Source organism: Felis catus, chromosome F2, assembly GCF_018350175.1.
Source record: "Felis catus isolate Fca126 chromosome F2, F.catus_Fca126_mat1.0, whole genome shotgun sequence".
Taxonomy (NCBI): domain Eukaryota; kingdom Metazoa; phylum Chordata; class Mammalia; order Carnivora; family Felidae; genus Felis; species Felis catus.
In genome coordinates this window covers 71,875,294-71,900,512 of record NC_058385.1, presented here as the reverse complement: position 1 = coordinate 71,900,512, position 25,219 = coordinate 71,875,294, and the positions used below count along the sequence as shown (strand labels likewise).

The 25,219-nt window shown below is 38.7% G+C and overlaps 1 protein-coding gene across 11 annotated transcripts in view; it reads left to right on the top strand.

Moving 5' to 3' along the window:
• Positions 1-25,219, top strand: part of CYRIB (CYFIP related Rac1 interactor B) — a 148,636-nt gene that overhangs the window by 83,974 nt on the left and 39,443 nt on the right. For 9 of the 11 annotated variants that reach the window (XM_045049999.1, XM_023248576.2, XM_023248582.2 and 6 more), the window contains one exon: positions 10,757-10,795. The gene's annotated coding sequence lies outside the window, so the exon portion shown is untranslated. Of the gene's footprint in view, positions 1-10,756; positions 10,796-11,002; positions 11,022-25,219 lie in introns of all 11 variants that reach the window. The other 2 variants (XM_023248580.2, XM_023248581.2) reach the window with 1 other exon arrangement.

Here is a 25,219-nt window from a genome sequence, read left to right as displayed (position 1 = left end):
TTTTATTGCAGAAAGAACACTTTGTAAAAATCAGTTATCACTTTAGTGTTGTTTTTTTTTTCCTCAAAATGTGTTTCATTGTTCTTTTTCTGGGAAGTTTTTTTTAACAGTTCTTTATTAGACTGATAACATTTTAAAGTGATCTTAGTATTTTGTCTTCTTTCTGAATGTTCTACCTTTTTAATGTTCAGATTTTATGCTGTGAAACTTAAACTTTTAATAAATTTTAAGGTGCCTCTTAAAAGTCTCAAAAATGATTTCTGTAATCTTTAATTTCAGAGTGTCTTTATTGTTTATATTCAGAGCCCCAAGTTACATTTGTAACATAGTTAAGTTTTGCTTATTTGTAGGAATGACTTTAAATTAGGAAAGAAATTATGGTTAGCTTTTATAGGAGTCCAGAATATTCTTTAGAATTCATTCAAGAATCTTTGGTTAAAAGTTTGAGACACTTACAAGTTAATTTGGATGGAAGAGGAGTTTATTGCATGATGGCAGGTAGCTCACAGAATTGGTGGTGGTGGAGAGATTAGAAATTAGATTAGAGGTTCAGAAAGCGAGCAGTAACCACAGGAGGGCAAGCAGCAGGAACATAGAGCCCAGATTATGTTGCAGTCACCGTCTGGTTAGGACACTGTGGCCCTGGTCTCTTGTTGCTGTTCCTCTGAATGATTTCTCAAGTATCCCTGGTCTTTGGATTGCGCTCTCCAGATGGGAAGTGGTGGGGGTACAGGGAGGGGCAGTTTGTGGGCTGACCTTCCCTGACCTCCACGCTTGTGCTCCGTTGACCCTCTCATCATATTTTCATTTGGAGGCCCTTTGCTTGGCAAATTTAACATGGCCCAAACTGAATGCATAGTTTGGAGACATTTTAACTTGTTGATTTGCTTTCTCTTCTTGTGTTTGTAGTGTTTTGAGAATAATACACTCAAATACACTGTTTTAAACATGTTAGCACCAAATAGTATGTGTGCATGTAAACAGTGATTTCAGGAAATGACAGTCCCTTCTTATTACATAGAAGACAACATGGGGCAATATACATACATACGTATGCCAAAATTTGGAAATACTGAATGTTTTCCACTTGATTATCTCTGCAAAACCTGTAAAAGTTAGGAAAGCCAGTTCCATTAAAGGATTACCAGCTCTTTTGAGAGAAATAGATAAGGTTAACCTGTGTGATGTGATGCTTTTGTAGTTGTGTGTCTTGATGTTTTACCTGTTGAACCCATTAGATAACCTGTGGCCATTAGTGGCCATTTCATTCTTAGGAGGAAAGCCTGTAAGATATGGAAGGCTGTTTTCAAAAAGTGAAGAGGGATGCCTGGGCGGCTCATTTGGTTAAGCGTCCAGCTCTTGTTTTTGGCTCAGGTTATGATCTCACGGTTGGTGAGTTTGAGCCCTGTGTCAGGCTTTGTGCTGACAGTGCAGAGCCTGCTTGGGATGCTCTCTCTCCCTCTCTGTCTGCCCCTCCCCTGTTCTCACTCACTCTGTCTTAAAAATAAATAGATAAATATTTTAAAAAAGCGGAGATAACTCCCCCCACCATTTCATCCCAGGAAGTGTAGGGTGTAGCATGTTGGACTGTGTCTTTTTAAGATACGGCTTTAACACGTACATCTATAGTTTTCGATCAGTAAAGAGTTAGTACATGTTCTTTTTTGAAAATGTTTTCCTGTCATCTGGTTTGTAAATTTAGGCTCGAGTAGTGAAAATCTGGAATTATCTAAACTTCAATAAAGAAATAAAAGAAGAGCAAACAGGTCAAGGTTCAGACATGCACAGCATACGGAATGGTACTTGTTGAAAAAATTGCTGTGTGTGTGTTTAGTCAAACTGGAAGGTCTTACCCATTGTTCTGTAGAAGTCTTGACATTGCATCAGTCTTGGTTTAGCAAAGCCTCTTTCTTAAGGATTTTAGTGTTCATCTATTAGGAGCCCCTTGTTAACAATCAGGTAGATAGTGCTTAAAAGGTCTCTTTCAGGAGGAGAGAATATTCCCTTTTCCAGATTAGTGGATATGCTCATACTTAAAAAATTTTTTTTACTTAATTTAAAGCTTACTGAATTTAAGGAATGTCTTTGAAAGTTATTAGCGGTGGTGTTTGTTGTTGTTGTTGTTGTTGTTTTATTTTGTTTTTAAACATACCAGGCCAACTCAAACATTGCTTTCTCTGAGACTGTGCCCTAGGGATAAGTCCATTACTCCCCCATTTTCCCATTGCAGTTTATCCACAGAACTTCAGTTCTCTAGCATTTTACTTAGTTACACTTGTATTGTAGTAAGTTTTTTGTATGTCTTCTCACACGCAATGAGCTTCTGGGGGGTAGGTTGTAGTTTATTCGGCATTTTATACTCTGCACTGCATACCGTATCTGACCTTTTGGTGGTCTTCTACTAATCTTCATTGAATCGCCATTAGGAAGCAATTCACATAAGATTGTGGCAAAGCATTTTTAATAGTCTTTTAAAAATCTATTATTTGATGGTTACCAAGACAGATAGCTGTGCAGTAATATCCCGTATCAGATGCACAGTATCTCCCTTGGAGATACTAGATCTCCAGATACCAGTTATCTGTTTGCTGCAGTTACTTTGTCAGCTTGGAAAAACCATTATCTATAAAACCATGGTGGACACATTAGTCTATTTTATTTAAAGTCTCATTATTGCTTTAATTTTAATAGGACAAGTTGCACATTTTTCTAAATTTTTGTCAGTTGCATAGCACCTGTATATAAACCATTCTTTATCACTCACTTTCCCAAACAAATCCTTTTAGCAGGGTGGCCAATCTTGTGGGACTATAACTCTAAACTAGTCGTGTTTACACCAGGCTCCTTACATCTCTTATCATGTTGTTTGCTAAATCACTCATCCATTCATTCAGCATATACGCACAGGAGATTCCAGTGTTTCCAACATTGTGCTTAGTGCAGGGTATATGATAGCAACGAGTAGGCTGTGATAACTGCTTTCAGTCCTGGGAAAGAGCCATTTTGATGAATACAACGATGTGTTATGGGTCCCATTTGAACTTAACCCACACTTGGGATATACTCTTCTCTCAACTCACACTGTCCTCTTCTCTACGTTTCTATTATAATTGTAGACTGTAATGATAATATACTGTGGACGAAACTACTATGGTCTTGGTACTTTTTATACATGCAAGTATTGTTTCCATAGGAAGTCATTAACCTTTTTCAGGATAAAGATTGTCTTATTACTTTGTATCATAAGCACTGCTGGAAATACAATAAAAATTTTAATAATGTGGGATTAACACAGGAACTCATACTCTGGTGTTCTTAAACTGGGCCCTTAGAACTACAGGGATGGTGGGGCGCCTGGATGGCTCAGTTGGTTAAGTGTCTGACTCTCGATCACAGCTCAGGTCTTTATCTCAGGGTCGTGAGGGAAAGCTCTACGCTGGGTGTGGAGCCTACTTTAAAAAAATTAAAAAATTAAAAAGAACTGCAGGGTTCGTAGTAACAGCACCTATGCAGAAGGAGTACGGTTGGCCTGATGTGACCAGGTAAGACCTGGCAACAGAGGCGGACAGTGTTAAGAGGTGCCCCTCATTCTCTGTGTCTCTCAGTCTTAGGGTTAAGTTTGTTTGATTTTTTAAAAAGTTTTTTATTTAATCTCTACAGCCAACATGGGGCTCAAGCTCACGACCCCAAGGTCAAGAGTTGTGTGCTCCAGGAGTTGTGTGAACCAGCCAGGCACTCGTTTAGGGGTGGGTATTTGCTTCCTTTCTGCAGATGAAGAAATTCAAGCTTTGAGAGACTTAAGATTCTTGCTCCAAGTTTAAACACTTATGGACTCTTTCTGTCAAAGTACATTATATATGGATGCATATTTTTACTTGGAAGATGCTTAAATATTTGTTTTGGTTATCCAACTCTCTGGAATTAGGAGAGCAGGGTATGACAGCCAGGCACAGAGTTTTTCTCCCTGAGGCTTAGAGGCCAGATGTGGATCAGGTCTGTAATGCTGGCCTGCTTGATGTCATGCTGCAGTAGCCTGAACTACAAAGTGCCCTGGCTTATATTATTTGTGCACAACAAAAGTTGTCTTTAAACCAGCCAGATTTTGCAAATTATTTCTGTAATTTTTAATGACGTATTAATAATTAAGAAATTTTAAGAGTGGGATGGGAGTATTTGATTTTATTAGTGGTTTCTAGTTTTCTTGTGTGTATATTGGTTGGAATAGGCTTTTTACAAGTATTACATAGGTGATTCAAAATACAGCTACAGTATCTGTATTTTGAAACGTGTGGTAGCAGTTTAGATGCAGCATGAGGACATGTTGCGCTTACAACATGCTGCAAGAGCGTTATCTCTGTTTTGGCGCTTTAAGTTATTGCCATTAAGCACTAGCTTATGTTATATATTTCCCCAGTAGAAAAAAATGGCAACTTAAGGTATGAACTTAGCTTTGGGACCTTGGGTCTCCCAACTTTGAACTTGTCTGTGTTTCTTTTGCTATCAGGTTTGTAGTTCAGAGGTATTCTGCGAAGTGCCATGACTGTAGAAAAGCACATGACTGGATGCACATTGTATTCTTTGCTCCCTTGTGTGTGTGTGTGTGTGTGTGTGTGTGTGTGTGTGTATTTTGTGTTGCATGTAATTAAAAAGGAGCAATTGCCTACTTCTTTTTTGTTGTATAGCTGGATAATAGGAGTGAACATTCTTTTTATGTCTTGACCACATTGTCATACTTCTGAGTTTGGATTTGCTTCCAACGTTTATCCATTGTATTCTCCATGTCTTGAAATATATCCAAGAATTCCTGTTTTTGTTTTTTTTTTTTATAAAGTAATCTCTATGCCCAACATGGGGCTTGAAATCACAACCCCAAGATCAAGAGTTGCATGCTCTGCTGACTGAGCCAGCCAGGTACTCCCCCCCCCCCCCCCAATTCCTTTAATATAATTTTCTTCTCTGATGTTACTTCTTCTGGGGCATCTGCTTCCTTTTCATCATAACCACTTTCTTCATTCATGTTGGTAAGTTCACCTTCACAGAGTTCCTCTTACTGGCATGTCTGGTTTCTCTGATGGCAGCACTGTCCGCTTTCTTGCAACCAGCTCGCTCTTTGGCAGCTTCATTTATGTTCCCTTAGAGTTGGACTTCAGTGTTACCACTTCTGTGTTTTTGCTGCCCTTTTATCTTTGTTGGCAAATTCCCTCATTTGATTATTCATTTTGTAAAATGCGACATGGATTTGTCAGCGGGAGACAAGGAGGCAACACCGCTACAAGTGTTGCAGTCTGTGCATGATCTGAGTAATAGATGTTCAGTGAACAGTCACTGGTATTTGTAAGAAATGATGTGGTTGGTCACTAATAATGATGTAAAAGATGAGAAAAGGATAAAACTATAAAGCATTCTGTATTTATAGGATCTTCATTTTCCATTACATTTTAAAGAGAGTAGATATTTAAAAAAAATTTTTTTAACGTTTATTTTTGAGACAGAGAGAGACAGAGCATGAACGGGGGAGGGTCAGAGAGAAGGGGAGACACAGAATCTGAAACAGGCTCCAGGCTCTCAGCTGTCAGCACAGAGCCAGATGCGGGGCTCGAACTCATGGACTGTGAGGCCATGACCTGAGCCAAAGTCTGATGCCCAACCGACTGAGCCACCCAGGCGCCCCTAGAGAGTAGATATTTTAAAAATAGCATATGGGTATGTTTTATATGATGATGATGATGATGATAATTACAACGGCATGTTTTAAGTGCTAAACATACAGTAGTAATCATGGCGTAAGAAGACATAGAAGCCTGAGATTTGTATTCGGGTATTTGAGCTCTGGCGTGTCTCAGACAGGGATGCTCTCAAGTGTACTGCCCTTGAGATAGAACGTCAAAATGGATGGCTGTATGTTCTTGTAATTTGATGTTGAATAAGAGAAGTAGTGACCATGTTCAGTAAAACTGGCATTTCTGTTAATCTTTGCACGGTCTTTGACATTACTTTTCCTTTTTGCAAATAAGGGAAACTGACGCTTAGATGACTTAATGGAAATAAATGGAAATCTGAATCTACAGATAACAAAACAGATGCTCAGAGAACCTAATAATTAAGTGGAAACTCAACCCAGGTTTATCTTATTTTGGAACCAGTGCTCTAAACCATTTTGTTATATTTCCTTTTTATTATTGGGGAATATAAAGTTTTTTATACATGTGTTTACTGTTTTCTCACTCTTATGAATTATCATGTTAATCATTTCCTCTCGATGTGATTTTTAATACATTTATATGAACATTAAACATTAAAATATTTTGAATTTCCTTAATTTATAATTTTTGTATGATTTGACTCTGTCTTTCCAAATTCTCATCCAAAGATAAGCAAGGCATTATTTTTGAGGATTTTTTTTTTGACATTTAGTTTTGAGAAATTAAACTCTAACCCATCTAGAATGAATAGACTTAGAAGGTTGTATCTCAGTTTTTCATGGGATTGTTTCAGTACCATTTATTAAATAAAGTTTTCTTCATTGCCCTATGATGGTTACTTTATACATTCCTCATATGGAATATTCTCTTTGAACCTTCTACCTTCTTTTCCTGCTTGTCCAAATCCTGTTCATTTTTTAAAATCTGTCTTAGCTACTAGGGCTTCATAAAACCTTTCCTGATACCTGATTGCCATGCTTTACCCTTAGCTGAAATATCTTCTTTTAGTTGCCACAGCTCTGTATGTAGATATTTTTCATGAAACCTCATTTTTACCTGGAAAGTTTTAATTGCTACAGTAAGAGTGGACAGACGCTTCTAGAGAGTGCAGTACATCTTTGTCATCATAGCATTTCCTTGGGTATTTATTTTGGGACTATATACAAATAGATTTTCCAGTAAATATTTGGAGTGGTTTTTTACATTTATATACAATTGGACCGTTGTGATTTCTCTGTTCTCTTCCTCTGACTATATATCTGTGTGAGTTCCACACAATTTTAATTATTAATGTGTAAGACTGGTTTTTTTCTTGTTTTTTTAAAAAAAAAATTTATAAGCTTGCATGTTTCTTTTTTTCTTAAATGGATTTGGGATAACCTTTTCAGTTTCTTAAAACTTAGGTATTTGCCGGAATTCTCTACTAATGCATTTTCATAATATTGTCTGATCTGGAAATGTGGTCGATAGGCCCTTTAAATCAGTTTCTATTTTTTTTTTTTTTCTAAGATGGCTTTAAGATCGCTTTGCGTTATGTCAAGGGGAGCTTAAACAAATTAAATTGAATTCAATTTTATCATATACCCAAACGAAGGAGGAACAGTGCAGGTTGCATAACCAGTTAGACTTAGGTATCATCATTTGAAATGCTGCAAAGCTGTAAATGTGGTTGACAGAATGCTCTGAAGTCATAGCTTTTATGTTTTGCTGGAGGCAAAGGAATTTTAACACTTAGTTGAAGAACGTCTAGGTTTGCGGATTTTAGATGCCTGGATTATCTCATTTACATAGCATCTAATATTCATTATTTATGAGGTGACATGTGATTTCTAAGGGTAAAAACAATTACAAGTGTTTTCTTATTTCTTGATTTATTAAGAGACAGGATGAATAGATTTTTTCCTAGTGGTTTTATGCAAGTGGCACTGGTTTTTCTGCTCTGGTTTATGAAATGGCCAGCCAAGCCACTTGTTTTGTTTATTTCTGGGTGGCTTCGGTCTGCCTTAGGGAAGTAAGTTTGTTTTTGGCAGAAAAAGCAAAAATGTGTTTATTCATTCCATTTGTAGTAACATTGATCCGAGAGGAGCTTTTGAGGAAAACCAGAATGGTTCGGCTTTGAACATAAATAGCTCCCATTCATCTCTTAACTGATAGGAAAAAATAAAAGATTAGGGTTAATAATGTATAAATTACAGACAAGTCCTAGAGCACAAGTTGCAAACTGATGGTTCATCAACCAGATGGAGCCCTCAGACTGTTTCTTCAGGCCTACTGATGATTTCTAAAGCTTAATTGGGTGATAACATCTAAGACTTGTTTTATGTGAATATCCAGCACCAGATCACCTGCATTTTTAGCATGGCATGTTAATAGCCATGGCACCCCTGAGATTAAGTATAGACATTTGTTTGCTTCTGATGTTCCCGTAGCCAACTCCAAACTCATTTAACTTTGCAGCCCTTGTTCTGGAGGCTCTTGGATTGAGAAGTAATAGCAGGTAGACTTAAGGCTGCTCATGCAGCAGAACCCTCAACTTTGAGTTAATAGGAGCTGGAATAGTAGGTGTGAAGATTTTAAGTAATGAGAGGGTTAGTGGCATGTGGGATGTGTGAGAGAAAGAAGTTGCAGAGGAAGCCAGGGTTTTTTTTGCCTGAGCAACTGGAAGGATAGAGAAGCCATCAACTGAGTTGAGGGAGACAAAGTGGATGAGGTCTGGGGAGGGAAGCTGAGTAGTTTAGTGTCGATATGTTAAAGTTGGAGGTATCTGTTAAAACATCCTAGTGGAGATTTGAGTAGGCAGTCAGTGGCTATGAGAGTGTGGAGTTGGAGAGAAATGTCTATACTGGATAAGTAAATTTGATATATGTAGTTGATACATAAGGCCATGAAGGAATGAAATCACAAAGGGAGTGGAGGACCCAGAACTGAGTCCTGGGCATGTCAGCATTGGGGGGTTTGAGAGAAGTTCAGCAACAGAGATTAAGAAAGCATCCATTGAGGTAGAATGAAAAGGAAAGGAGTATGGTGTCCCAAAAGACAAGTGTCCTGGTTTCATCCTAAAAGCAGAACCTGAGACAGGGACTTTTTAAGCAGATAATCTATTTGGGGACCTGTTAACAGGAAACAAGTTGGAGAACGGGGGCAAGTGAAACAGAGGGGAAGGAAGGTCAGTGCAAGGGCACATTATTAACTGGTCACATCTGTGAGCCACTGGGACTTGAGCCTGAGGAAGTCCTTTGAGAAGACACGAAGAATATGCCTCTGCGTGCCAAGAAGGGGGGTGTTTACTACCAGATCCCATTCCCCAGTGGTCAGGGGTTGCCCATAGTGTGTTGGTGTTAACATCTTCACACTTCGTTTGCATGTCTCAGGATGGCTGAAAAGTTGCTGTAAGTCTCTCTTATAGCAGAGCCTGTGAGCAGAAAGTGAGCCCAGTGGTAAGTTAAGGGGAGGTGCCTCAGAGTGAATATGTGAGGTAGCTAGCGCACAAGAGGTGTCCCATACAGCCCTGTATCCTCCATTAAGCACTCGGCATTTAGTCCGGTCTCCTGCAGAGTTTTCAAGATGGTGGCTGGCCACAACTTCTACATTAGACTTAACAACAGGAGGGTTAGTGACTAATGTTCATTTTTGCAGTTCTCTACCACTCAATCTAGATTTGCCTTATCTTCAGCCAGTACTTCAACAGGTGGAAGCATTGTTCTGGTCCAGTGACTCAGACCTTCTTCTCCAAGGGATCAATGCCTGTAGTTGCCTTAACCTTGTTGGGCTATAATTGTTGCAGCTGCTCATTTACAGTTATTACTGAGCACGGCAGCCCCAGTCGAACCCCCTAGGTTCTGGATAGATTCCCTCCTGTCCCCATTGTGTGGCAGCAGCCATAAGTTCTCATGTTGTTAGGGTCACTTTACAGGACTTCCCACTATGGTAACTCTTTCCTTAGCATGCTGGTCCAGTAAGGAATCTAAGATAATCAGGTGATAGTTGCCTGAGAATTCTTCCTGTGTCTTCTGGCAGAAACTTCTTTTCAAGTCTCCTACTATCTGAATTTCTTAATCCAGTGGAGCTGAAGGTTGCCAATTGTACTTCCATCTGCTGGTTCCAGGACTTTTTTTTTTTTTTTTTAAATCTGTCACAGATGCAGTACTACATGTCAGCCTTTAGTAGACAGTGTGTCAGATCATTTACCATCTTGGAAGGCAGTGCCCCAGCCCCTCTAAATTTTACTAACCACATAGAAATTGTATGTTTGTTAAGTCCAGAACTCTGGTCATAGAATAAACAATTGGGGAAATAAGTGTTTACATTAAGGTGAGTAGTTACATTAGTCAAATGTGTCCCCCTACTCTGTGCGAACTAAGCTAGTTTGCTGTAGTGGTTATAGTTGCTCTCAGTTGTAAAGTTAGAATAAGATCATTCTGAAGATTTGATTTTACCGAAAAATGTTTTAGGAGTTGAAATCGTAAAGTCATTCCTACAGAAGACTTCATGGTTCACTTGAGTTTTGCCTGATGTGCTTCTGGCAAGCAATAGGTTATGGTCATGGAATTATACGGATCTTAGTACCTTTGGTAAAACTAATTTTTTTAATACATTGAAAGGAAGTGAACTTAAATTATGATAATAGTGTAGAAGTAGATCTCTTTGATAATTTTAGGCCCCTGTTGTAAGAATAAAGACAAATTACTAATTTTCTTCCCTTGCTGTCTCCTGCTTCATAAGCTATGATGAGCACTGTGTACTTCTCTTGATACAGATTTTTAGTCCTTGAGTGTCTTGAGGGTGGCAGTTAGGGTGTCTCATCCAAACCTGTTGGTGTTTCCCAGGGCTTCACATAATGCCTCACTCTTAGTAGGTTCTCTGTAAACAGTTGTTGATTTAATTCAAGGAGATGCCTGTACATACATATACACACACACACATATGTGTATAGCATATTCATGTGATACGTGATGGCATTCATAAACCTTATTAAAGTTAGTTTTTTAAAATTAAACATGTTTTAAACTATAATAATGTTTTAGACTTTCTTTCTTTTTTCTTTCTTTAAACAGATAGAAGGACAAGAACAGAATCACCAGCACTGGCTGAAGGTAAATATGTCTTTGGGGGAAATGATAAATTCAGATACAAATGAAAGGTTATGATCTATGTAGAAAATTCCTTTGGCTAAACATAATTTAAGGAAGATGTTCTATATAATATTGAACTGCTAAAAATATCTTTAGGAAATACCCTATATTGTTTAGTTTCTTGGAACAGGAAGTAGGGAAAAGTAATTAGAACTTTTTTTTTTACAGCTTTCTTTCAGTAGAAGAGGTATGTGTTTTTCTTTGAATTCCCTTTTAAGCCATTTTAGCTATCACCGGTATTGTTAATCAGGAAAGGTCTAACACATAATTCTGGTGGTTTATGTATATGTTAGAAAGGAAGAAGAAGTTTTTACACACTTTCTTAAATAAGAATTCTCCCTATTATTGGTTTTGGTCCTTTTGAAAAAGTCTTTGAAGTAAAGAACACATCAACAACAACAAAAAGTTACTGATACAGGGTTCTGAGTACTTAAACATTTTTAATTCTGTAATTGTTTTAATTATTACAAGTTAATAGGTATTTGAAAATGTCATTTTCTGTAGACATATTTTGTGTTATCAAGTGAAAATGATCAGCTTAAAATCTCTGTGCTCTTCCTAGTCATAAACAGAGATATTTACATTTCAAAACTTGCCTGTCATTTTACTAGAACTGATAAGACAGTTATCGTGATGATCTTTTGGAATTGTAATTACCTCACCTACTCTGTATGTTACAGTGCAGGAGTTCTCAACCATTTTTTGTGCCATGGACCTCTGGTAATCTGGTGAAGCTTGTGAATCCCTTCCCAGAACAATGATTCTACAAATGATTCATGATTTTATGAAGTAAAATATATATGATGAAAAAAGAAATTAGTTATATTGAAGTACAGCTAACAAGTACTAAAAATGCAAATTTTTGATAGAGTAATATATATGCTTCTCACATTAGAGAGTGAGCTTTAGCAATAATTCTGTGAAATACTGTAGTTACAGTGATGAGTTTGCAATAATTATAGTATAATATGAAAGTACCTGTGATTTCTGTTGGTGACAAGTTCATAGGTATTTCTAACACTACTATACTTTGTTGCCTATAATCTTGATTGAAGGACTTGCAGAACTTCATATAGAGGTTAGTGAAAAGGTTCCCATCCAAACTCACAGGTCACTGAATTCTTTCTCTGGATCCCAGATTAAGAGCTCTTGTTAACAAAAAGTCAGCTAGACCTTTCTTTGTCCATCATATTTGAATACATGTAGTTTTTTATGTTCTATCTAAATAATCTTTTATTTATTTATTATTATTATTTTTTTACATTTATTTTTGAGAGACAGAGACAGAGCATGAGCAGGGGAGGGGCAGAGAGAGAGGGAGACCCAGAATCCGAAGCAGGCTCCAGGCTCTGAGCTGTCAGCACAGAGCCCAACGTGGGGCTCGAACCCACGAACTGTGAGATCGTGACCTGAGTCGAAGTCGGACGCTTAACTGACTGAGCCACCCAGGTGCCCCTCTAAATAATCTTTAAGAAGTAGAGTTACACCGTCTTGCGAAATATCCTAATGGTGTAGCCTAGAAGTTCTTGAAATAGTTTTGAAGAAACTTCTGTTTGCTGGTAAATAATCACAGAAACAGCATGTTCTGTGGAAAAGATAGTTGAAGATAAGTGGTAAGCCTTGGAGAGTGCCCACCTTCAGAGAATGCACATTCTGATTCAAGGAACATGAAATTAACATGTAGAAAATAAAACAATCGAGTTTGAGATGCCAAAAGTTTAACGAGAGAAACGTCCATAATTAAATTCCACAGGAAGGATGCAAATAGTGAGGTCTGATGCGTGTGTTACGGAATCACAAAAAAAGGTCAAGACTTGTGAAAAGTCACCAAGTGTTTTACAGTTATCTCAGCAGTATGAACTGGACAGTGTTCAGGTGCCAGCCTAAGCTAGAAGAGCCCAGAACGGTGTCACTGAATTTGACAAATGGTTGTTCAGCACCTTGCAGCTGACTACAGATGAAGGGAATGGCAGATCTTTTGAAGCTTGGCTGAGAGCAGAAATGGCGCCATTACTTGTCTCGAAGGCGACGTGTTGGGGCATCTGACTGTGGGGTATTTTTTGGTAGATTTGTTCTGTCAGTGTGATCTGCTGATGCCGTATTTTAAATACGTCCCTAAAGCCTGCACTGTCCAGGTCATTGGATTAAGCCCCACTTTTTAAGAACTGATTTGCCGCTTTTGCCAAGTTACCAAGTTTCTATAGTCCTCAGTTTCTTTCTATAAAATTAGAGAACTGAGCTACATGATTTCAAGTCCTGTCACGAGCCCTATATTCGGGGCTGATTTTCTACCTTTTCTCATACCGCTCACTTCCTTCCTCTTTTTCCCTACCAGCAATGTTCGAAATATGATAAAAATACTCAGAATTGTTAAGTGATTTGAGCTTTGATTTATATAAATATTGCCTTAGTAAAAACTGTGCGAAACCTTAAATCTGTAATTATTAGGTAACATACTTAGTTCAAAAACATTTTTTAAAATTTTTTTTAATGTTTTATTTATTTTTGAGACAGAGAGAGACAGAGCATGAGCAGGGGAGGGGCAGAGAGAGAGGGGGACACAGAATCCGAAGCAGGCTCCAGGCTCTGAGCCGTCAGCACAGAGCCTGAGTCGGGGCTCGAACTCACGGACCGTGAGATCATGACCTGAGCCGAAGTCGGACACTTAACCGACTGAGCCACCCAGGTGCCCCTCAGAAACATTTTTATGATGTGTACATTCTGCATTTTGTCTGCTGGATTCTTTTTCGTATTATAGGAGGTATGTATTGTAGGAGATGTAAATGTAGAAAGATTATTCAAGTACATATCTTTAAGATGATATGATTACCAAAAAGAAAATTTGTATTTTGTTTTTGTATTCTGTTTGATTATGATGAGCCTGGAGGAGTTATATTTAAGCAAATCATTTTAATTGAAGTTCAGGAACAAGGGAAACATTTGTGCCCTCCTGTAATTTCACTGTACTAAATTCCTTTAGCATGCCAGGCTCAAACAGAAAGACCTGACAAATGGTAGGGAAATATGTAAGGACGTTTCTTAGCATCTGTCATCTTTCTCTAGTCATCATAGTTTTTTCTTAAAATTTTTTTTCTGTGAGAATTTTATTCCTGACTTAGAAATGTTAGTACTAGTATTGAATTAGTTTCTTTCTGGAACACTTAATATTTTCCTTCACTCTTTTTGGATGAATTGTGTGTATTTTCATTTGTGACTAAGCAATATGGCCAAATGGTTAAGAGAACTGCTAGAAGACAGATTTGCCTGAGTAAGAATTCCAGCTTCGTTGTTTACTGATTTGTTGACCTTGAGAAAGTTATTTAATCCTTTGACCTTTAGGTTGCTCAGAAGTAAAATGAGGATCCAAGTGCTAGACAACCTCAAAAGTGGTTGAGGATTTTGTAAGATACTACTGTGTGTGTATTACTTGGCATCGTGTGTGGCACACAGAAAGGCCTGTCACTGGTTTTTACTGTCATTTGGTCCTGATAGCAAGGTGCTGGGTGGGGCAAAATGGTTTTGTTGCCCTTTGTTCCTTCAGTCTGTAATGTTTAAGAAGGTCCTTTCTGATGAGTATTCTTAAATATCTCCATTTAAACTTTATTCTCTTTCAGAAGCTCAGTCCTTACAATTGCTAGACAGGAGAATACCTTGTTAGTAACTTTTTGCCTATGTGAGTGTATGTATATTGTCTAATGGGTAACTTTCTTTTGACCTCAGTTTAACATGTTTTCAGATATTTCAGATAGTTACTGGGTTGTCATGTGGCACATGAACTGACTGTTTAGTTCTCAGAGGCCAGTGAGAACCGGGACTGATGAGGAGAGATTAACAAATGGGCGAATATCAGCTTTAAGACAAGTTTTGTGTGATTCTTTGCAGGATTCATGTTGGATTAGTTGTGTATTATTTAATCATCAGCCGAAGTTTCTAAAAAAGTTTCTAAAAATTGAAATCTAAAACTTGAGTCATTTGAAAATCGAATGAGTGACTCTGGGTGTGGTCACGTAGAGTGAAATATTGAAGCAGGGGCTGCTTGGCTGCTTGGCACAGATGTTGTAGAATACGTTCATACCAAGTGTAAGTGCTTGAGTTTGAGTTTCCATTTTAGCACCTGTTGTATTTAGTTTGGGCCGCTATAACAAAATACAGTAACCTAGATGGCTTACAAATAAATTTATTTCCCACAGTTCTGGAGGCTGGAAGTCCCAAGGTCACACTTCCAGCATAGTTGGGTCCTAGTGAGGCGTGCTTCCCGGTTCATACATAGCTGTCTTCTTCCTGTGTCCTCACATGGTAGAAAGAAAGCAAGGGAGCTTTTGGGGGTCTGTTTTATGAGGACATTAATTCCATTCATGAGGCTTTCACACTGATGACCTAATCACCTCTCAAAGGGTTTAATCACATTGGACGTTAGGATTTCAACATACAAATTTTAAGGAGACACAAACATTTATGTTCTTTTATACTTTTCTGTAGAACAGAAAGAGCTGATATATAAAATAGGCTCGATAGCAAAACCAGACAAGAAGAGAAAAAAATTATAGGTCAGTCTTATTTATGAAATAATCCAAAGTGAAATATTAAACCAAATCTAGAAATACATTTTTTAATTAAAAAAACTTTATTTAATGTTTATTTTTGAGAGAGAGATTGCGAGAGAGAAAGAGAGAGAGAGAGAGAGAGAGAGAGAGACTGTGCGAGTGGGGGAGGGGCAGAGAGAGAGAGGGAGACACAGAATCCGAAGCAGGCTCCAGGCTCCAAGCCGTCAGCACAGAGCCCGACGTGGGGCTCAAACTCATGAACTGCGAGAACATGACCTGAGCTGAAGTCAGATGCTTAACCGACTGAGCCACCTAGGCACCCCAGAATACATACATACATACATACATACATACATACATACATACATACATACATACATTTATTTATTTATTTATTTATTTAAAAATTTTTTTTCAACGTTTATTTATTTTTGGGACAGAGAGAGAGACAGAGCATGAACGGGGGAGGGGCAGAGAGAGAGGGAGACACAGAATTGGAAACAGGCTCCAGGCTCTGAGCCATCGGCCCAGAGCCCGACGCGGGGCTCGAACTCACGGACCACGAGATCGTGACCTGGCTGAAGTCGGACGCTTAACCGACTGCGCCACCCAGGCGCCCCAAAGAATACATTTATTTTTTAATGACTGTATAGATTTGGTCCCAGGAAAGCAAGGATGGTTTAGCATGGAAAAATGTATTCATTTGGGGGAACCTGGGTGGCTAAGTCGGTTGAGTGTGCAACTTTGGCTCAGGTAATGATTTCACGGTTCGTGAGTTGGAGCCCTGCATCGGACTCACAGCTATCAACGTGGAGCCCACTTTGGATCCTCTGTCCCCCTAGCTCTCTGCTCCTCCCTGCTCACGCACACTTACTTTCTCTCTCTCTCTCTCCCTCTCTCTCTCTCTCTCTCTCTCTGTCTCTCTCTCTCTCTCTCTCTCTGTCTCTCTCTCTCAAATAAATATTAAAAAAATGCATTCATGTAATCTTATGTTTTATAATCTCATATTCATAGATTAAATGAAAAAAATGGTTAGTATTATAAAGATGGAAGTTCTGCCTTGGAATGGTGTGTGTATTTGTGTGTGTGTATTTAATGCAAAATCAAGTCAAAATCCCATTCAGATTTTTGTAGAACTTGACAGTTACATGGGTGAATAAAAGGCCAAAAATAGCTAAGGCAGTTTTGCAGGAATCACTAGTTAAATGATCAACATAGACCTCAAGGAAAAGTGGATTACATGTGACAAAATGGTATCATAAACAAAGTTAAGACTGGGACACTGCGACATTGCAGACTAGAAGAAGATATTTGCGGTGTGTTTAGGCTTCAAAAGGTTAGTATCCAGAGTTCCTATTCTAGAATTCCTAAAGCCCACCTGGAGGGGAAGGAAGGGTGTGAGTTCAAAAAACATACCACCCTGGGAATTTCAAACAGGGAATGAATTAATTTTAAAGTTTATTTATCTGTTTTGAGAGAGAGAGAGAACATACAGGTGGGAAAGGAGAGAAAGAATCCCAAGCAGGCTCTATGCTGAGTGGGGCTCGATCTCACAACTGTGAGATCATGACCTCAGCCAAAATCGAGAGTCTGTTGTTTAACTGACTGAGCCACCCAAGTGCCAGCCAGGCGCCCCTAAACAGGGAATTTAATACAGAGGATTGGTTACGAAGGTATTAGACTAGAGGAGCAGAGGGGAAGAGGAGACAGGGACAAAGAAAAGATGGGTGGTGGTACTGCCGCCAGAGATTAGCCGCTACCACTGCTCGACAGGAACCCACAGACTGCACTTGCTTCTGCCTCTGATCGGGGCAGTGCATACTGGCCCCACCTCATCTGACTGTTCTTAGAGCAGCTGCTGGTCTGTCCCAGCCAGAGACAGGGAAGCTTCTTTCTCGGTCCTGCTTTCTCACCCTCTAGTGCCTCTTACTGACGTAACCTCACAGCTGGCAAGGATGTTATTTACAGATGCTAAGCCCAGCAGTACAGAGTCCGGTGTATAGAAAGGTAGGTGTGGGAGAGATACTGGAAAAATAAATGCTACAAGTTGCAAAGAATGTGAGTATACATTTTACAGATGGCCTGTAAACATAGAGATATAGGCACATTTTTACTGGTAATCAGGAAAATATAAATTAAAACATCAGTGAGATATTTCACAATTTAAAGTTTGAAGCTTGAGGTTTTGGAGGATGGGAGAGAAGAAAATCTTTACTAGTGGAACAGTGAATTGGTAGAAGTACTTTGGAGAGCAGTTTGGCACAATCTAGTCAAGTTATGGTTGCGTTTTAATTTCCAGACTGCCGTCCAGTGGAAACTCTTGTACACAGGCCCAAGTATATACAAGTGTATGTAGCGTGTGAAAGGATATGTGTGTAAAGCATTCTTTGTTATTAGAGAAAAACTGAGAAGTCACTGTTCCTCAAAAAGGCTTCATTGACCTGTGGAATAGTGTATGTCAGTAAGTGAACGTGGATAACACCATTGAGTGTGAGAGGTGGATTTTAAAGGAATATGTACAATATAGCATTTACAAACATTGAAAAGCGGAACAGTGCTGTTTGTTTATGAATATGTACCTTCACAGTAAAAATTTTAAAATACGTTTGGAAAGGAAGCATACTTTTAAGATTACCTTTAGGAGATGGAGGAGAGGAAAGTTGGTTGGGGAAGGTTGGGAGGTTAAGTAGTGCCCAAAAATGTAGGGAGGTCTCTGAAGCAAATCTGGCAAAATGTCATTGCTTTAATCTGAGTGGTAGAGGGAGGTGGGTGGGGATGGGCTACATGGGTGATGGGCATTAAAGAAGGCACTTGTTGTGATGAGCATTGGGTGTTACCTGTATGTGATGGATCACTAAATTCCTCTGAAAACAATATTACACTGTATGTTAGCTAACTAGAATTTAAATAACAATTTGAAAAGAAAAAAAAGCTGTTCAGTCATCAATGTAGCATACAGACAGACACACACACACACACACACACACACACACAATCTGGGTGGTACAGTATGTGGATACATTTTTTTATGTTTAAATTATTTTCTAATTTAAAGAAATAGAAAACAAGAAGGACTTAAGAACCAGTCCTTCTGGGGAGTCTTTGGTTAGGTGTTCCTTTTTCTGTATGTTCATTGTGGTGTTTGCATGCTTCTGTATGAAAGTATGTCATACCATCTTGTCTGGTTTCGTACACTTGTCTGTGAGTTCCTCAGTGCCAAATCTTCAGTATCTGCCCCAGTAATTGGCAGACAGGAGCTAAGGAAAGGTTGTTTGATTTAAAACAACAGCAGCCACCAGCAGGCTCTGTAAACACTGACTACCTGTTGAAGTGTGCAAGGTGCTACGGTTTTTATTTAATGGCTCATCCAGGGGCCCCTGGGTGGCTCAGTCGGTTAAGCGTCCGATTTCAGCTCAGGTCGTGATCTCACGGTTCGTGAGTTTGAGCCCTGCGTCGGGCTCTGTGCTGACAGCTCAGAGCCTGGAGCCTGCTTGGGATTCTGTGTCTCCCTCTCCCTCTCCCTCTCCCTCTCCCTCTCCCTCTCTCTCTCTCTCTCTCTCTCTCTCTCTCTCTCTCTCTCTCTGCCCCTCCTCGACACGCGACCTGTCTCTCTTTACCTCTCAAAAATATATAAAACATTAAAAAAAAAAATGGCTCATCCATGCATCATTGCATGTGTATTGGAAAGATTTCAGGCATCTGAATTCCAATCCATTCGTTTTTTGGGAGCACCTTTGTTTTTTTTGTTGTTGCTTTGTTTTTACTTTTTTTTTTAATGTTTATTTATTTTTGAGAGAGACAGAGATAGAATGCGAGTGGGTTAGGGGCAGAGAGAGAGAGGGAGACACAGAATTCAAAGCAGGCTCCAGGCTCTGAGCTGTCAGCACAGAGCCCGACGCGGAGCTCGAACTCAGGAGCTGTGAGATCATGACCTGAGCCGAAGTCGGACGCTCAACTGACTGAGCCACCCAGGCGCCCCTGGGAACACCTTTGAATGAGTCATATGTGTTCTTTGAGCATTAGTGACTTTACATTAAAACATTTTTTAAATTATTGATACATATAAAAGAATACCTTTATTTGTAAATGTGGAAGCCTAAGAGACTCCCCTGAATCCACCAGTAATTGAGGAACTGAAATGTTACCCACACCTTTGAAGTTGCCTGGTCCTATGGGCTTGTTTCTCCCCAGAGATAACCAGTATTTAAAATTTCATGTTTATCATTCTCTCGAATTTTAAATATATATTTTACCTTACATGTGTATATAATTTTACGTGGATTTCAAAATAGTGGTACACTTTAAGAAAGTGAGTTGGCGATACTGTTTTTTTGTCTGAGGACCATATTTTTTCAAGAAAAACCTTCATAATAAATCCTTGTAGGTAAATTTGAGTTTCAGTGTTTTTGTTTTTTGTTTTTTTCGTATTCCCATCACCATTCTGTAAATTTCTTAAACTACTTGGAACTTTGTATCAGTCCCCTCATACCCTGTCTGTACCTGAGGCAAGACATTGTAGCAGGAAGCATTTCTTTTCAATCTACACCTCAGGCGGTAATTTGCATTGGTGGTTTAATTGTTAATGGCTGGAAGCATGGAAGAGTACTATTACTAGTAGTCTCTGAATCAAGCTCAAAGATGCCGTGACAATCTGACGTAATATCAATTTATCCTGGTTCACTTCCATTTAGGGAGCAGTGTTGGTCTCCTGATTTATTGTGTTTATTGCATATAGCCAGTCATACTAGTGAGTCTTTTATTTAAAATAGTGTAAATGAGAGTTTTCGTTTTAAAATAATACTAAATCTAAGTGTATCCACTAGATGTCAGCATTAGGAAAGATGCAGTGTAACATATGTAGAGTCCTAGCCAGAGCAATGGGAGAGATTCAGTCTAACAAGTACTGTGTGAAGTCATGTATTTTGTGAGAGAGTCAAGGCTAGAACTCAATTGTCCCAATTTCAGTTCAGTTGTACATTTATGTTACGTTTCTTTAAGGCAAGTAACTTCTCTCCATGTAATTACTAGACTAATGTATTGCTCTTGACGTGTGCTAGGGATTTATGGTGAGATTTTAGTACTTCTCTGGTGGTATTATGGCTGGGCACCTAGTAATGCCTGAATCCTGCTTCTCCTCCTTTACATTTTACAAAGGAAGGAGAGTCAAAGGATCACTTTATTAATAGCTACACACTAGTACCTGATGATGATTAGATATTGTTGGTGAAGGTAAGGACTAAGCTACTCTCTACAACTTCCTCTGTACCAGTCAGATTTCAACCAGGATAGCAGAAACCGTGCTAGGTATTTTTAAAAGGGATTTAACGTAAGGATTTATTTACACAAATGTTGGAAGCCTGAGCAAAAAGAGGATGCTGAGGTGTGCGTGTTTTTACTCACAACACTGCTGACATTAATTCTGAACTGTTTTCCAAAACCACTTCTGGTACCAAATGTGTGGGGCTTTTTCCCCCCATGCCAGCCAATTCTCCCAACTCCCCAGACACCAACTGGGTGTCCTGCAGTTCATTTTGATTCTGACTCGATGTAGAGTTGGTGTACAGACTTCTCAGGGTAAGGGCTTCATCCTACAAGACTCCGTTCCACTCCAGATGCCATTCACAAGTCTTCAGTCTCCTTTACTTCTGACCATCCAGCTGTAAAAGGTGGTAGGGGTTCCTATGACTCCTTCCTCAGTTTGATAATTTGCTATAATGGCTCACAGAACGCAGAAAAACACTTTACTTATACTAGTACCAGTTTATTATAAAGGACTTTATAAAGGGTACAAATGAACAGCCAGGTGAAGAGGTACATAGGATGAGGTCTGGAAGTGCCCTGAACATAGGGGCTTCTGTCCCCATGCAGTTGGAATATGTTTCCTTCCCATGTGGATGCGTTTACTAGCTTGGAATTTCCTCAGACTCCATGATTTAGGGGTTTTAATGGAGGTCCCATTATGTAGGCATGACTGATTATAAATCATTGGCCATTGGTGATCAATCCAATCTCCAGTCCCCCTCTCCCCTCACCAGAGGTCAGGAGATAAGGCTGAAACCTGAGTATACCTTGTCTTTCTGGCATCCAGCCCTAGTCTTAAAGCTGTCTGGGGGACTCATTAAAATAAGAGATGCTTCTGTCACTCCCGAAGTTCCAAGGGATTTAGGAGCTCTAGGTTAGGCATGGGGGAGGGGGCGGTAAAGACCAAATATGTATTAAGTTACATGAGGTAACTAAGATATTAGTGGTAACCGCAGGAAGCAACTGTCAATTCTGGAGCTGGGGGAAAAGAAGGGATGAGGTAGGTTAGGCAGAATTTTGGAGCTTGAAGGAGGAACTCCATAAGGCTGGAAGCTCAGACCTCTTGGAGGGGGCCAGGCACTGTAAGGCATTCCTCAGGAAGCTAGAGCCTAGAGCCAAATGGAGCTTTTGATGACAGGAAATGCTGACAGAACTTGAGAAACAAAAGAGAAACCTTCTTTTTTTAGTTTTATTTAAGTAATCTACCCAACGTGGGACTTGAACACAGGACCCTGAGATCAAGAGTCGCATGCTCTTCTGATTGAGCTAGCCAGGTGCCCCAAAAGAGGGACCTTCTTTCTTCCCACCTTCCAATTTCCTTATAGCTGATGGGGCCCAGTGAGAAGCCAGGTAACAAAGTAGTCTAAGAAATACAGTCTTCAGCTTCTTAGTCCTAACATTAAAAGCAGATTATAGAAGGATGGGCTTGGGGGTGAGAGTAAATTAACTGTCACAGTCAACCTTTTTGACTACACAGTATTCATATGTCTTTGCTGATTTAAGTACAGGGCCACCGTTTTCATGCTTTCACAATTTGAGTTCTTGGATTGCTCATGCTCAGATAGTCTTAGGAATACAAGTGATAGGGAAAAACCCTGTGAATACGGAGTCCCAGAGGGACTGCTCAGTCTACATATTTTATCAAGTGTGGTAGAACCAGGAGTGGGAGAGAGCTGAAGTCCTGGGAGCTTAGGTTCTGCTTAAACATGTTTACCACGTAAAGATCAGAACACAACAGGGACAAGAGAAAAAGGAAAGTCTTGGCTTTGCCATTTATTGAACAAATATTTGTTGCTCAGACATCATCATTGTGCTGGAACAATGAACGAACCTGTTTAGCAGCTTCTCTTGTTGGAGAGAAGGGGGGAAAGAAAGAAATCGGGAGACAAAGGTCCGAGACGGTTCCGGTGTGATGTGCATTTGTAGTGCAATCAGTAGAGCAGATAGTATAATGTCAGGATAATTATTATAGATGCTTTATCGTTAGGCTCGTTTGAGTTTTTTCTCTCCATTTTGATGGCACTCAGCTAACCATTGGTTTCCCACCAGTACAATCAACCGCTGTGTTCCTAATGTGAGTTGCAGCCATGTTAGAAGCTAAGAAGGAATTGTGATTATAACTCTCCTTTAAATTATTGTGTACCTAACTCATCCTTCAAATAAAGAAATGCCACTGGATCTCACCTGTTTACAGTTCTTAAATTAATTCAGTAGGTGTTTATTGGATATTTATTCTGTGCTGTGTTGAAGATTTACTTTGTATGCTTTTATTGTAGATGCACCAAATACATGTTTGGCCAATAAGGTCAATATTCAGCGAAAGCCAAAGCCAAAAATCATCATAAAACACACATCTGGCACATATTAATTGAAAATTTATCAAAATGTTAATTACGATGTTAACTAATTTTAACAGAGTTTTAAAGTTTGACATACTGAAAATATTTTGTTCTTATACTGTTGTTAACTGCTAGATTACTCCTGGAGTCACTCTACTGTTCGTTTGCAATATTAAATCAACATTTGCTTTCAAATGGTGATGTCGTTTCATAGAAGGAGTTGTGCAAGCAAGACTTGGTGCAGTATTTGAAGGGGATGGTGCCTGCATATTTTTAGAAGCAGATGTGCAAAGTGAAATTGTTGATACCATTTGAAATTTTTTGAAGTCTGCTATTTTAGCTTGGACTTGCTGCTTTATGCAATCACTTGAGAAATGTTTGTCATTAAACCTTAGATCCAGAAATCTGGCATTGGAGTTTGGTAACTGACTTGCAGGATAGCAAAACTGTGAATTTCTACCTGCCTTTCAACTTTGCCTTCACCTAATTGTAACGTTTTCTATGTAGTGGATTGATTAGAAGGATCATTCCAGCATATGTCCTATATTTTTGTAATTAGTAGTTTGTAATTACTCTCTGTATTTTGTAATTACTCTGTAAGAGCCTGACAATTTAGTTATTGTTTAAACGGGTTCCAGCAGGTGAATTACTTTATCTGAAAGAACCATTGCTTATTAGTAATTTTGTTTCTGTTGGCAGTGTAATATTAATTTTTTCTAATGTTAAAGTAGATTTTTTTTTAACATAAACTTAGGTGCTTGATTGAGTGTATGACAAAACAACTCCCCAGTCTCCTGTATATCTGGTGGTTTGTTTTTGGAGAATTATGAAAGTGATTTACTATATTTTTGCTTATGCAAAATATATTTTGTTATATGGTGTTATAATTAGTTTCTGAACACGCAGCTGAAGAGTGTGAACAAAGCTCAAGTTTGGGATTCCTTAGCTACTCTTGGCCTCCATTCATCATATGTGTGCCACTGTCAGTGAAAATTTGACCATATTTTTCATTACTGATTTTCCATTCTGTTAATATTTCTTTACATTCGTGGTACATGTTTTATGAGAACCAGAAATTTCTTGGCAGACAAAGCCAAAGTGTGGCTGAATTCCACATTAACCCACTATCTTGTCAATTTTAAAGGCTTCCCGTTGTTTCTACAGATCTAAATGTCTTGATGATACAGAGAAATAGCATATGTAATATTAAATAATGTTTTTATGCACAACAGAATATAATTCAGCACCATTTTATAGTACTGTATTTTCTCGAAGACCTTTTTGCCTAGGATTCAGAGCTTGGGTAAATACAAGAAGTTCTTCGTCTTCAACACCAGAAGTGGTTGGCAGTTTATAGTTACTGTTTGATAAGTTTTTCCCCATTCACACACTTTTAGTCACTGTAAATTGGAAGATATGGAATTCTATTAAAGCATTCTTATAAAATCTGTTGTGAAGTTTTTTTTTTAGAGAGAACAAAGTATGTTTTTCAGTATCTCCTTTTTCTCTAACACTTTATCATATTTCTTTGTGTTCTTTGTTCACTTATCTGTGTTGACGATGAAAATGGATGTTGGGCTGATATTGGAGTTTGTCCTCCTTGTAAAATTTTGACAGAGCAGGATTGACACTCTTGTTTTTAATTCTTTCTCAGATTTGAAGAATTCCCAAATAGGACTTTTGGGGGAAGACTTAATGGTTTAAAAAGGAAGCTAAACACTTAAACCCACATTTTCCAAGCTTTTTTTTTTTTTTTTTTTTTCTTTTCCTTTAATGTTACGAATGCTCCTCAATTTTCCAAAGATGAGAACTATGATATAGGCTGGTCTCCATTTTTACTTTGGAGCCATATTTATGGTTCTGGGAGGATATTATGTTTTTGCTTTGTTATTTGGGCATACTGTAGACTTTCTGGATACTCATGTATACTCCTATCACTTTATTTCTCTGATATTTAACATTTCAAAAATTCTTACTAGTTGCACAGAAGCCTACTGGCTTTTACTGAGAGAGTGAGAGACAGACTTCATTGATCTGACTAGGAAAACATGTGCTCTTTCTAAATTCCCAGGCCTTTTCTTTTCTTGTCAGTTTTCAGTTGTATTTATTTTGCTTTTTCCTCTCCCCTTCTTGGAACACTTCTGAAACTTCACAGATTTTTAGTTTTCTGTGTTTTTGCAGTCATTCATTCATTCATCAAA